The sequence below is a fragment of the Macrotis lagotis genome, chromosome 1 (assembly GCF_037893015.1).
Source record: "Macrotis lagotis isolate mMagLag1 chromosome 1, bilby.v1.9.chrom.fasta, whole genome shotgun sequence".
In the NCBI taxonomy this organism is placed as follows: Eukaryota; Metazoa; Chordata; class Mammalia; order Peramelemorphia; family Peramelidae; genus Macrotis; species Macrotis lagotis.
The window spans coordinates 509,179,632-509,194,350 of NC_133658.1; positions in this window are offsets into that span (position 1 = coordinate 509,179,632).

Consider the following 14,719-nt stretch of genomic DNA (forward strand, 5'->3'; position numbering starts at 1 on the left):
TTAAAATCACACAGCTAGGTAATTTTTAAGTGCCTGAGGTCAGATTTGAACTCAGGTCCTCCTGACTTCAGGGCCAGTGCACTATCCACTGTGCCACCAGCTGCTGACATTTGCGATTTTCTTGGCAGATACTGGAATAGTTTGTCATTTCCTTCTGTGGATCATTTTACAGATAAGGAAACTGAGGTAGACAGAATTAAGTGACTTGCCTAGGGTCACACAGTTAGAAAGTACCTGAGACTGGATTTGAAATCAGGAAGTGAGTTTTCCTGATACCACATCACTTAGCTGCCCTGAAGAAAGGATTAGAGAGAAATTAAATGGGTGGTATGAACATTACTTAGGAGAGTTTTGCAATAGTGCAATAGAACTAAGGCCTTAAAATAGGGTGATAGCACTTGGAATAGAAAGGAGGGGAATGGATATAGAGATTCTAAGACATTGTCAATGTATTGGATGTGAAGAATAAGGGATAGAAGGCAGCTTGGTAGTGCAGTGGATAGTGCACTGGCCCTGGAGTCAGGAGGACCTGAGTTCTAATTCAGCTTCAGAACTTAATTGCCTAGCTATGTGACTTTGGGCAAGTCACTTAATTCCATTGCTGTAAATAAAATAAAAAAATGGATAGAGAAGAATCGAGGATGACTGAACTATTGAGTCTCAGTAACTGGGAGAATGGTAGTACAATAAACAGAAAGATAATTAGGGAGAGCAGAAGGCTTAAGGGAAAAGATAATAAATTCAGTTTTTGATGTGTTACATTTGAGGAATCAGTAAGTTATCCAGGTGAAGTTTTCTAAGAGGAAGTTGGGATATAGGACTGGAGCTCTGAGGAGAAACAGGGAACTTTGGGAGACATCTATATAGAGGTTAAAAATGACCTCACAATTTTGGATGAGAAAATCAAGCAAGAGATGATAGAGATGAGATGAAGGTCAATAGCAGAACTTTTAGTCTTCCATGTTTAAGGAGTTGGAAGAAGTTAGAGCAGAGGCTGTAATAACAAAGTAGTATTTAATGTCAGTTCATTATATCTCAAATCCTCAAGCAAGGGATTTAGCAACCTTAAAATGTAGTTTAAAAGAAATGATCCTGGACTACCAAGGTAGAAGCTCAGGTTCTAGTTTAAGTTAAACCACTCTTTAGCAGTATGATATTGGACTATCTGGGGGCAGCTAGGTGGCGCAGTGGATAGAGCACCGGCCCTGGAGTCAGGAGGACCTGAGTTCAAATCCAGCCTCAGACACTTAATAATTATCTAGCTGTGTGGCCTTGGGCAAGCCACTTAACCCCATTGCCTTGCAAAAACCTAAAAAAAAAAAAAAGTATGGGGTAGCATACATGATTTCATAGCCCTTGGAAAAAATATTCAGAGTTTCTCCTTAGATAAAAGAATCAACCATAGTCCTTTAGAGATTCTTTTATGTTCTAGCAAACGATCATGATGAATGAGAGTCATTCCTGTTTTAATTAGGTGAGGGAGATACATAGCTCTCTTGAGATTCCTTTTTTTTATGATAGTTTCTCTACTGGAGACAGGGATAAGAAAAGAACTTTTTCTTATTAATGGTACTAACAAAACCAACATTATTCTAGGTGGCACAATGGATAAATCACTGGGCTTGGAATCATGAGTTCAAATCCAGATTCAGACCCTTCCTGGTTGTTTGATCTTGGGCTTTTTTTTTTGGCAAAGCACTGGGGTTAAGTGACTTGCCCAAGGTCAGACAGCTAGGTAATTATTAAGTGTCTGAGGCTGGATTTGAACTCAGGTCCTCCTGACTCCAGGGCCGGTGCTCTATCCACTTGCCCCAACTTGACCCTTCCTCATCTATAAAATGAACTGTAGAAAGAAATAGCAAATCATTCCTTTATCTTTGCCAAGAAAACCCTAATCGGGGGGTAATGAATACTTGAGCATGCTTGAAATGACTGAAATCTCAAGTAAGAGAAGTATTGTTCAATGTGGAGACTGCATGATGATTGTTTCTGTAGTCTAAGGTTTACAAACAAGATACATAGGAGAAGGCGCACATGGTTAATAGTATTCATGAGGAATTGAATCTTACTTATGGCCTAGGTCTGTGTGTTACATAGAAAAGATGGTGTTAGAAGCTGAGCGCTGTGGTAGCGTTGGCTAAAGTTAGGGGTGTGGTCACCCTCTAGATAGATCTAGAGCAGGGTCACCCCTGTGGAACTAGGGATAGTTTTTTAGGTTTACTGATTAAGCAACTCAGATTTATTAGTTTCACTAGGAGCCACCAGACTCTCAGGAAGCAATTCTTTGTTTTAGTCAAACACAGGAGATTGGTTAGTTTATCTAAGAACCCAACTTTATAATAGAAGCTGTCTAAAACCTGAGACTCTCTGAGGTATTGAGGTATAAAAACTACCTAGTTAGACCCTAGACATGAACACTTTACACACATTATCTTTCAAAGCATTTTAGACTTAGAGCTAATGAACCCAGAGAGTTTAAGTGACTCTTCTCACATTATATGGGTTATTAACTGGCAAAACTGGAATTTGAACTTGGAACTAAAAGAAATATTTATTTTATTTTTTCCAATTGCATGTAAAGATAGTTTTCAACATTCATTTTCTGTAAGTTTTTGAGTTCCACATTTTTCTGCCTTCCTCTCTTCCCTCCCCCTCCCTATCTGATATAGGTAATACATGTACAATCATGTTGAACATATTTTCAAATTAGTGATCTTGTGAAAGAAGAATCAGAGCAAAAGGGAAAAAATCATGACAAACCCCATAAAACCATTTTTTTAAAAAAGTGAAAATCACATACTTTGATCTTCATTCAGTTCTTTCTCTGAATGTGTATGGCATTTTTCATCAAAAGTGGTTTAGAATTGTCTTTGATCATTGTACTGCTGAAAACTAGGTCCATCATAGTTGATCATCACACATGTTGCTGTTAATGGCTATAATGTTTTCCTGATTATGCTCACTTCACTCAGCATCAGTTCATGTAAGTCCTTCCAGGATTTTCTGAAAATCACCGGCTTATGATTTCTTATATAACAATAGTTTTCTATCATATTCACATACCACAATTTGTTCAGACATTCCCTGATTGATGGAAATCTTTTCAATTTCCAGTTCTTTACCATTGCAAAAAGGGCTGCTGTAATTTTTTGTACATGTGGATATTTTCTCCTTTTTTATGATCTATTTGGGATACAGCCCTAGAAGTGGATCAAAGGGTATGCACAATTTTATTGCCCTTTGGGATACTTCCAAATTGCTCTCCAGAATGGTTGGATCAATTCACAACTCCAATAATAGTGCATCAGGGTCCCAGTTAGAATTTAGATAATCTGAATCCAAATCCAGACCTCTTTAGACTATTCCATCAATAATCTTATAATTTTAGATATTTTAGATATTATTATTCTCTTTTTTATGGGTAAAGAAACTAAGTATCAGAACTATTAAATGAGTTGCTATTGAGAATTATTGTCTTGAAGGAGCATTTAAACCCAATCTGACAAAATAATTTGGATTAGGGATTGGTCATTTGCCTAGAGCAGCTACATTCTTGTAGATTATCTTCCTTGAGAGATCATATTCTACATCAGAAGACTGCTTTAATACGTGAAACAAGATTTTGCCTAGCTAACCCATATCTGACATTAAAATTGGATCATCATCCTTCTCTAAGCAATGTTGGAGAAAAAGATGAATTGTTTGGCTCTCTTTTGTAGACTTCATGTGGACCACCAAAACCTTTCTGTTTGCACGTGTAATTTATACACTATAACCTTATATTGATAATATTAAGGATAATACATTTTTATATAGCATATTAAGGTTTACAAACCTCACTCCTCCAATCAACCTCTGAGGTAAGTAGACATTAATATTATTATTATTAGTCCCCATCTGGGCGATGTCGGAAATGAGAGAGAAATGATCCTGGTTTTAGGGTAAGTGGCAGAGGTATGATACAAATTCAGAATTCCTGATTCCAATTTTAGCATCCCAGAACATCTACCATGAAAATTCAATGTCTAAGATGGAGATTTATCTTGTAAGTTATATTTATGGTTTTTTCTTCTTTGTGACAACTGAGAAACACTGATTCTTTGATAGGAATAGGAGCTAAAGAGCATTGCTTTTTGGTCTTTGAAAATGAACAACAAACATTCCTGAAATATGTAAGCAATAGCTATTGGAGATTTCTTTCTTTCTTTCTTTCTTTCTTCCTTCCTTCCTTCCTTCCTTCCTTCCTTCCTTCCTTCCTTCCTTCCTTCCTTTCTTTCTTAGTTTTTTGCAAGGCAAATAGGGTTAAGTGGCTTGCCCAAGGCCACACAGCTAGGTGATTATCAAGTGTCTGAGACCGGATTTGAACCCAGGTACTCCTCACTCCAGGGCTGGTGCTCTATCCACTGAGCCACCTAGCTGCCACTATAGGAGATTTCTTAAAGAGCATTTAGGAAATATAAAACCAAAGGATCTAATTTCATTTATATGTATATATATCTTCAAAATGTACAATTTAGCTATAGGGATAGAATCTAGTCTCCTCTGCAGCCCATTTGCAACCTATCTTTTAGACTGAGTCACTTCTACAGATGACTAATTTCACTGCTTTGAGGTTGATTCATATTACCTTCCTTTCCAGAGAGTGACATTTCTCTTAACCCCACTCCCAAATTCTGGGGACATTTTTGTTCAGTGTTTACAGCCCCCAGGCACCAAATGACCTCACTGACCTCTGGACATTGGTTTTACCCAGCTTTTCCAGAACCACCCATTTATATACTGGAGATTTGGATGCAAATGGGAAATCAGCACCCAAGATAAGAAAGGTTTTTTTAAATCATGTTTCCTCATGCATAGCATACATCTATTGGCAAAATGACTGGCTGTGAATTCATTAATGCTATAGTTCTTTTTTTGGGGTGTGGTTTGCATGAAGTATAGTGCTTGTCCTTGTCTTTGCAGCTGGGCTTCCATCCACCTGCACATGCAAAAAAGCCTAGTGTGTCCCATCTATGTGGTTTACATAGAGAAACTGGAAAAGTTTCTTGATAATAATAAGAGCTAACATTGATGCAACTTTAGAGTTGCAAGTGTTTACTTATTCTTTACATATCCCTAAGGTTGTGTACTATCATTATTCCTATTTTATAGATGAGAAAACTGAGGGTGACAGTGGTGAAATAACTTCCCCAGTTTCAAACAGCAAGCATCTGATGTGGGGTTTGAAGGCAACTATTCCTTACTTCAAGTGAATTGCTCTGTCTACTAACACAAGCTGCTTTTCTTTTCTTTTCTTTTTTTTCCTCTTAAAAATACATTAAAATGTAGTTTTCAACATTCATCCATCTGCAAGTTTATGAGTTCCACATTTTTCTGTCACCCTCTTTTCCCTCCCCCTCCCCATGGTAGCGAACAATCTGGTAAAAATTATATATGTACAATCATGTTTAACATATTTCCATATTAGTCATATTGTAAAAGAGGAATTAGAATTAAGGGGGGGAAAACCATGAGAAAGAAAAAATAATATGAAATTTTAAAAAGTGAACATAGTATATTTTGCTCTGTATTCAGATTCCATGGTTTTTTGCTTGTTTATTTGTTGTAATTTTCCATAGCAAGTCCCTCAGGGTTGTCTTTGATCATTCAACTGCTGAAAGGAGCTGTGTCCATCCTAGTTGGTCCATCTCAAAGTTGCTATTAATGTATACAATGTTCTCCTGTTTCTACTCATTTCACTCTACTTCAGTTCATGCGAGTCTTTGCATACTTTTCTAAAATTCGGTCACTCATGATTTCTTACAGAGCAATAGTACTCCATAACGCTCATATTTCATAGGTTGTTCAGTCTTTTCCCAATTAATAGGCATTCCTTTAATTTTCAATTCTTTGCCACTACAAATAGAGTTGCTATAATATTTTTCATACATGTGGATCTTTCTTTCTTTTTTTTATAATCTGTTTGGGATACAGACCTAGAAGTGCTATTGCTGTATTAAAGGGTATACACAGCTTTATTGCTCTCTGAAGATAGTTCCAAATTGCTCTCCATTAAGGTTAGATTAGTTTACAACTCCCTCAAAGTACATTAGTATCCGAGTTTTCCAACTTCCTCTCAGCATTGATCATTTTCCTTATTTTTGTCATCTTAGCCAATCTGATAGGTGTGAGATGGCATCTCTGAATTGTTTTATTTTTGCATTTCTATAATCAATAATGATTTGAAACATATTTTCATATAACTATAGATACCTTTAATTTTTTCATCTGAAAACTGCTTGTTCATGTTCTTTGACCATTTATCAATTAGAGAATGACTTGTATTCTTATAAATTTGACTCAGTTCTCTATATATTTTAGAAATGAATCCTTTATCAGAGACACTAGCTGTGAAAATTGTTTCCCCAAGCTGCTTTTCTCAATCAGCTTTGCAGTTAGCATTCATTCAACAAAAATTATTAAGTATTTCTAATAGCTAACATTTGCAAAGTGTTTAATACATGCCAGGCATAGCTATCTAATTTGATTCTTACAACAACCCAGGGAGGTAAGTGCTATTATTATCCCTATTACATAGATGAGGAAACTGAGGCAAATAGAGCTTACTTGCCCAGGGTAACATATTTCTTACCTAAAAAGCACCTTACTGGGTACTGGCTGTACAAGAGGAAAAGTGAGCAGCTCTTGCCCTCAAGCACCTTATAAAACTTATCATAGGAAATATAGCATCATCGTAATTCAAAGTGATAAGTGATTAGGACAAGTGGAAAGTCCAGAAAAAAGGGAAAATTTGGGGAAGGAGAAGACATTTTTAGCTGAGGAGGATCAAGGAAGACTCCATGGAGCCTTGATAAATGCTGTCTATTCAAACTGGGCTAAGTCTGTACAGTTCCTAAACATATAGGGCATTATCAAGTGTTGATATCACCTAAAAACAAATATAAATTTTGTCTGCTTTTCTCTCTTATCCAAGGTCATTGGATAGTGCTGACATTGAGGAGAGAGAAGATTCACATACTTTGTGAAGGTCTTTAGCATAAATGATAAGGCACAAAGGTCCTGAGTTGAGAGAGGGCATTCCTCTGGTATGTCCTCCTAGATATACATCCTAGAAATGTCTGAGATCAACTCCATTTTGGATAGAGGGCTGCTCTCTTGAGCAACTTTTTCACATCCTACTTTCTGATGTGGAATTGTATAAGAATCCCTCTCCAAAATTCCATTTTGAAAAACTGGATCTCAATTCATGCAATGCTTAATTAGGAAGCTTAAATAAATTCAATAAATATGCATGTTAAGCTAATTTTTTTTCTTTTTGAGACCGAACTCTGGAGATTAACATTTATTGCTTATTAGGACAAACTCTGGAGGTTAACACCATGTTTTGTGTAGTTCTTTATTAAGGCCAAGCTCACAAAGGTCATTGAAAGTCATACAAAATAAGACTGGAAAGATAGGTTGAGGCCAGATTGTGGAAAACCTTAAGGGTCAACAGGAGGAGTTTGTATTTTATCCAAGAGGCTTCTGATATTTTTTGAGCAGGAGGCTAACAGAGATGCACCTTAGGAAGTTATTTTTATAGTCTGTGGAAGATAGATTAGAGAAAGGAGAGGAGGGAGATATAGAGAATATTATAATACTTTAGGAGGAAGATGATGTGGGCTTGAATTAAGCTAATAGCCATGTGAATGGAGAGAAGGGGAGGGATGTATGAAATGTGATAGACCTTAATATGGTCCCTCTATTTTGCATGGTTTCTTCTATTAAACTTTAGTTTACTCTTCAGGGCATGGATGCCATGAGGGGACAATAGATAAGGAATGAGGAAATCATAGAGAAAAGGATGGAAAAAAGCCATAAAATAGTCAGTAACAGAGAACATCTTTTTGATTTCTCTCCACTATGTCATACTCTTTTCTTTTTGTTTACTCCTGAGAGAAATTATTATTAATAGCCAATGGTTTGGGAAGATCCAAATCCCCTTTTTTCTCTATATCCTCATTTCAAAAATTCAGTATCTGAAGGTAGAACTTTCTCTTCTATTAGACTCCACCCAACCTTGCAAGAAATCTCTAATGTAAGGTGAATTCCTGCTCTTTATATTCTACTCAATCAAACTTGGGTGGAGGTAGATCCTTTGCCTAGATTGCCCAAGGCTGACAGTGGTCTGGGCATGACTGATGTCACTTATCAGTCCCTCATTGGAGTGATCACATTTCTTTTTGTACAGTGCATCTCTCATTAATTATTAACCAATCAGAATAGGTTGCTGTCTGTTGGAATACCTACCATGCAAGGGCATGTATAAGTGGTACTCATATCAACTAAAAGTTAACCTTAAGAGTTCCATCCAATGTATAAAAAGCTTTCTTAATTTTTTCCCTAACATTTTAAGGATATCATAGAGTTCTTTGGATATTTGCCCACTCTCTATCATTCATGCCAGATGATCAACCCATCTTCTCTACAATTCCTTGATGGCATCTTTTCCTTCTATTCCTTGGAGTTACTCTTTTTTTTTTTTTGTAATATAATTGCAGCCTGTTCACATTTGTTATTCAACCAGAGGCCATTTTTTTTCTGTGTAGTCACATAACTACACCAGAAGAATGTTAGTATTTAAAAGATAGATCTTTACTTTCATAGAGAAGGTTGGAGTCAGTAAGAGTTTCTTGAGAGTAATCCATCAAATTTTCCTTCTCTTGTTCAACTCTAGGCAAATTTGTTGTTCATCTCTACCATCTGTCTAAGATATTGGCACATCAGATGACACAGTGGATAGAGTACTGGACATGGAATTAGGAAGACTTGTTTGAAAAGCCTTTCAGTCACTTGAGCTATGTGCCCATAGGCAAGAGTCACTTGGCCTCTTGAGGCCCCAATTTTTTTCATCTACGAAATGGGAATCATGACAGTATATGTATATATATATCTTTTAAAGTTGTTGAGATGATAAAATGAAATATTTGTAATGCCTTATAAAAGCTATTATGTAAAAATTATTGGAAAACTCTAAAGGTATTTATCAAATGCATATTGAAATATAAGCAATAGATATTCTTCATCCATTTGGTCTTTCCTGTATAGATGGATAGGCCAAACTCCTTCAAGTAATTACAAATCTTTTCCAGGGAGTTTTGTAATTTCCAGGACTTGATGCAGCAAGAAAGATGTCATCCCTAGGAAGGAGTAGCTGGAGGACCTTACCTTTCACAGGGAATCACTCTTTGCCTTTAACTCTCTGCTGGAACAGCTCCTACTATACTGAATCTCCAGAAAGTTACTTGAACAGGGTTATTTTTTTTTATTTTTTTTAGGATTTTTTTTTTGCAAGGCAATGGGGTTAAGTGACTTGCCCAAGGCCACATGGCTAGGCAATTATTAAGTGTCTGAGGCCGGATTTGAACCCAGGTACTCCTGACTCCAGGGCCGGTGCTTTATCCACTGCGCCACCTAGCCGCCCCCTACAGGGTTATTTTTGTTGTGAGTCAGTCATCAAGCATTTATTAATCATTTCTGATCTCCCAGGAACCTAGGTAGTACAGCTGGGCCTGGAGGTAAGAAGACTCATCTTCCTGAGTTCAAATCCAGTCTTAGACAGGGACTCTGTGATTTTGGACAAGTCTCCATATATTTCAGTTAAGTAAAATGCCAAAGAAATGGTCAGTTGTAGAATATCACTTAGGAAAGCCTACTTGTTTTCTCCTAATACACTTATAATTCATGCTCTGAGGTGTTTGTTTATTCCTACTTCTATTGAACTTAATGGGTTGGGTCCCAGAGTTCATATATTCCCCCCAGTACCCAGAGGGAATCTCAATCATGCCCAACTGTTCATGATCCTATTTGAATTTTCTTGGCAAAGAAACTGAAGTGATTTTCCATTTCCTTCTCCAGCTCATTTTACAGAGGAGCAAACCAAGCCAAACAGAGTGAAGTGATTTGCTCAGGCTCGCACAGCTAGTGTCTGAGACAGGATTTGAACTCCAGTTTCCCTGACTTCAGACCTGGTACTCTCTTTACTGCACCACCCAGTCCTTTAACTAGAATGCTACCTCTCTCTATTTGCTACTCTGGAATTTAAAACTCTGTCAGATGCTTGAATAACTTGGATGTTGAATTTTTTCCATTTTATAGATGCCTCACAGGACAAATTCCTCAGCCAATCTGAACTATAGTTCATGAGGAACATTTCATACTTAATTTGTAGCATTTGATTCATTGTTTGATTCTTGCTCTCAATTCATTAAAAAAATCAAAGTAGGGGCGGCTAGGTGGCGCAGTGGATAAAGCACCGGCCCTGGAGTCAGGAGTACCTGGGTTCAAATCTGGTCTCAGACACTTAATAATTACCTAGCCGTGTGGCCTTGGGCAAGCCACTTAACCCCATTTGCCTTGCAAAAACTAAAAAAAAAAAAAAAGAATCAAAGTATCTTATTATTCTAAGTGGAATGAAGTCATTTGATTGGTTTACCCAATCAGTCCCACCTTTATATCCTCATCTAGGATAATCTTGATTCATACATATCTCTTTAATGAGAAAGTAGACATTAGATCAATAGTTATAGATGTTCTTTTTTTTAAATTAATAGAGTATAAGATTTTTTTCATATCTTATCTTCCCTTCCTTCATATTCATTGTATGCCAGTCCCTCAATACCCTAATAACAGTATCTTTCAATATATATTTTTACCTTCTTTATAGTCACACTAGGACTGTGGTGTTGCAGATCCAAGTGTGGTGATTCTATTGTCCTTAATGGAGAAAACAATTTGTTAAAATGTATATTGTACATTGTAAATTGTACATTGGTTTCAATTTTCTTCTGTTTTTAGTCTTTTTATATTTTAATATTAAATGCTTTTGGGATGACTGCTTAATTTAATAAATCAAAACGCTTCCTTTAAACTGGCTTAACATTCTATTTCTTCTCTATGATATAATTAATACTGCTCATAATAATATTCACTGCACATAATCACAGATAGATGTTGCATTAGACTTGAAGTTTCTTAAATCTAGACAATCAACAAAACAGTAAACCAAGTCAATCTATAGTTTTTGACATATTGCAATTCTCATGAACCTTTATGAATTGGCCTTTGCATACCCTCACTATTTTCATCTCTGCACTGAGGCTACCAAGTAAGAGTATATGTAATTTTGATTTTGAAAATCTTATAAAGTTATTTGTAAATTGTTATATCATTTAAGTAATTGATGTTGGTATGTTGACAGTAACAAGAATTATTTTCAAGGGAATCTTTTTGCAAATTCTTATTATTACAATATGTGATGACCAAATATCACAAGGAAAAAAATGTTTCTAGTTTTCTCAGGACATATAATATAAATCTTCAGTCAGTTCAGTTCTTGGATTATCCTATGTATCTGCATCAATAGAGGGAATTCATATACTCCTTTTCTGATAATATTTAAAAAACTTCACTAGTTTCATTTGTTTTGATGGGTATGTGGGTAGCTGATATAAAATCTATTAGATCTCTATTTACAAATTATGGCTCTAAAGGTTACATATCATTTACTCTCTAAAGCCATTTTTAGCTCTAAAATTTAATCATTCTACAGAAGCCCACTGGTCTTGTGATTCTGATTCATGTGACAGTCTGTAGAACTATGAGTACTGATTTGCTTCCAACAACTAGGGCCCTTATGATATTAACTGTCACAGACATTCCCCCTAAAATTCTCTCTAAAGATGAAAACATCGTGGTAAGGTAAGGTGGAAAGACTTGAAGTCAGAGTACTTGAATTGTTATCACAACTTTCCTAGTTGTATTTTTCAGTGCATTATTTTAAAATATAAGTTTTTAGGAATGAAATGACTTTTTCCCCCAATTAGCAAAAATGTATTTTTCTCTGCCTCTCATCCCCATTCCCTACTGGGGAAAAAAGCTTTTGTAACAAAATGAATTATAACATTGATTTTATCTATATCTATATATCTAATATCTATGTATCTTAAATGTCTATCCATCTCAATTTATATCTCCTCCATAATCTTTCTGTGAGAAGCCAAATAAGGTATTTCAACATGAGTCCTCCATATCCTGGTTGATTAATACTATTGCTCTGCTAATTACTACCTATGTGAAATTGGGTATATCATTTAACCTTTCTAGCCCTGTTTCCTCATTTGTAAATTGAGGAATTTAGAACAAGTGACCTTTGAGATTGTTTTTAAACTTTAATTCAATCACAAATTAAAAAAAAAACCTTGGCTTAAAGGCCTTTATAATTGTACCCCCCATCCCCACCCCCATTCTAGTTTTCTTACACCTTATTCCTCTTTTCTTACTCTGTTATCCAGTGACACTGACCTTGACCTCTTGCTACATTTCTCAACTAAGAATTTTCTCTGACTTTTCCCCAGACCTGGAATGCTCTCCTTCCTGTTTTCTCTACCTCCTGGCTTCTCTGGCTTCCTTCAAGTCTCAACTATAATCCTATTTTCTACAAGAAGCTTTCCCCCCTTAATACTAGTGCCTTCCCTTGTTGATTATTTCTATTATCTCATATTGTTGTTCATCCTTCATTCTTAAAGAGGACCAATGTCATCAGTGGGGTGATGCCTTGACTTGGAGGTGAATTGAGGGGTTTGCTATTTCTTTCTCCACTTTATTTTTCAAATGAGGGAACTGAGGCAAACAGGGTAAACTGACTTGCCCAGGGTCACACAGTTAAGTGTTTGAGGCCAGATACAGAAGGCTCAAGATAAATAACTGCATGTTGACTGAGTTTTGTGATCTCCCCTTTTGAAATTAGTCCCTTATCTCAGCTAGTTCCTGTGAGAAGGAAGAATGCCAAATAAATTGGGTGGAGTCTGGAATGCTGCAAAGTACAACTTTTGTTGTAACTTTGAAAGACGTTCCTTCAATCTGGAGAATTAGGTTAACAAATAAGTCTTCTTGGCCCACATTACTTTCTCTTGTGAAAGAAGTTGGTCTTTGGGGCTCTTCAGGGAATTTTTAAGGGGAATTCCACGTTATGAGACTGAAGGTAAGGTGTTCAGTGGTCAGCTTTTTATTTGTTTTCTTTGTTACCATGAAGAGTGAGGTTGCTAAATCATTCTGACAATGTGGCACTGTACTGTGGCTCTTTGTAAGGTGAAGGAGTAAATAATGAGAAAGGACCCTTAAAAACAATAACCAAAAAATTCTCTTCTGACCTTTGAGCCAGTATGGAGTGAGGGCTGAATTCTTCAGATCTGAAAGCTAAAAGACAAGCATAAGGTCAAGACTCAGTTAAAAATGGTTAACTGAACAGGAAAATTATTAGTAGAAAGCTTCAGATTTCATAGGTATCAGAGAGTTTGAAAAAGGGAGTTGTTTCTGGTGGCAAGAGAGGAAAGTTTGAACTTGAACCTCAAATGAAAAGAAGATTCCCTTTGGCCCTTACTTTCTCTGGGCAAGTCCCAGTATTGTTAATGAAAACTTCCCTTTGTCAAGACCTTCATAGTAGTATCAAGTACAACAGTGACTTGTATACATATGCACACATATCCATATATGTGTGTATAATAGAAAACATATGTGTGTATATGTATGTGAACATATCTGTGTACGTGAAAGAGAAAGAAACAGAAAGAGAAGAGAGACAGAGGAGAGAGACAGAAACAGAGAGAGAATGAGGGAGAGAGAGAGAGAGAGGAGAAGCAGAGAGAAGAAACAGAGAGAGATAGAAAGAGAAAAAGAAGGATACAGAAGAGAAAGAAGATAGGAGAGAGAGAGACAGAGCAGGGGATAGGGATGGGGGTACATTTTTCTAATGCTACCTATTCTAATTCTTTCTAGGGTGAGAGTTGAAATATTCTATAAATTTTTGGAGGGAAGCTGAATTATTTGTTTCATTCATGCTATTAATTATATCATCTAGAGTTAGAAGGGACCTAGAGTCTATCTAGTTGAGGATGAGGAAACTGAGATCCAGAGTGGTTTAGTGACTTGTCCAAGATCATACAAATAATAAGTGTCAGAGTCTGAAGTTGAAGTTAGATCCTTTCATCCAGAGTATTCCTGTGCTTTCCTTCTGTACCTCAGTGTCTCTCTTAACTTGTTATAGCTAAAACTAATGGCAACTTAGGCTAATATTTGGATGAAGAGGAATTATCTGCATTTTGATTTCTTTCTTTGGAGACTATTTAACAGATAATGTCCTTTCTAATTTACCATCCCTCCTTCCTCCCAGAAATTCTTCTAAAACAGACTCTCCTGTAAGACTCTTCATGACTGTATTTGGGGTTTTCTTGGCAAAGATACTGAAATGGCTTGCTAAGTAAACATATGAGGTCAGATTAGAACTCAGGTCTTCCTGATGCCAGACTCAGTACTCTATCCACTGTATCACCTTGTTGTTCTCTTGGATTCTCTTAGAGGATAGTTAATATTTCAGGTGCTCCCTGGCTCCTGAAGTCCTCATTGCCGCATTTACCATTAAGTTAGAGCGCACATTTATCTATCTATCTATCTATCTATCTATTCATTTAATTTTGTTTTTAGATTTTTGTAAGGCAATGGGGTTAAGTGGCTTACCCAAGGCCACACAGCTAGGTAGTTATTAAGTGTCTGAGGTCAGATTTGAACTCAAGTACTCCTGACTCCAGGGCCCCTGCTCTATCCACTGAGCCACGTAGCTACCCCTGGAGCATACATTTAACTCAAATCAAAGGCATTTATTGATTGTCACTATAGGAACAGT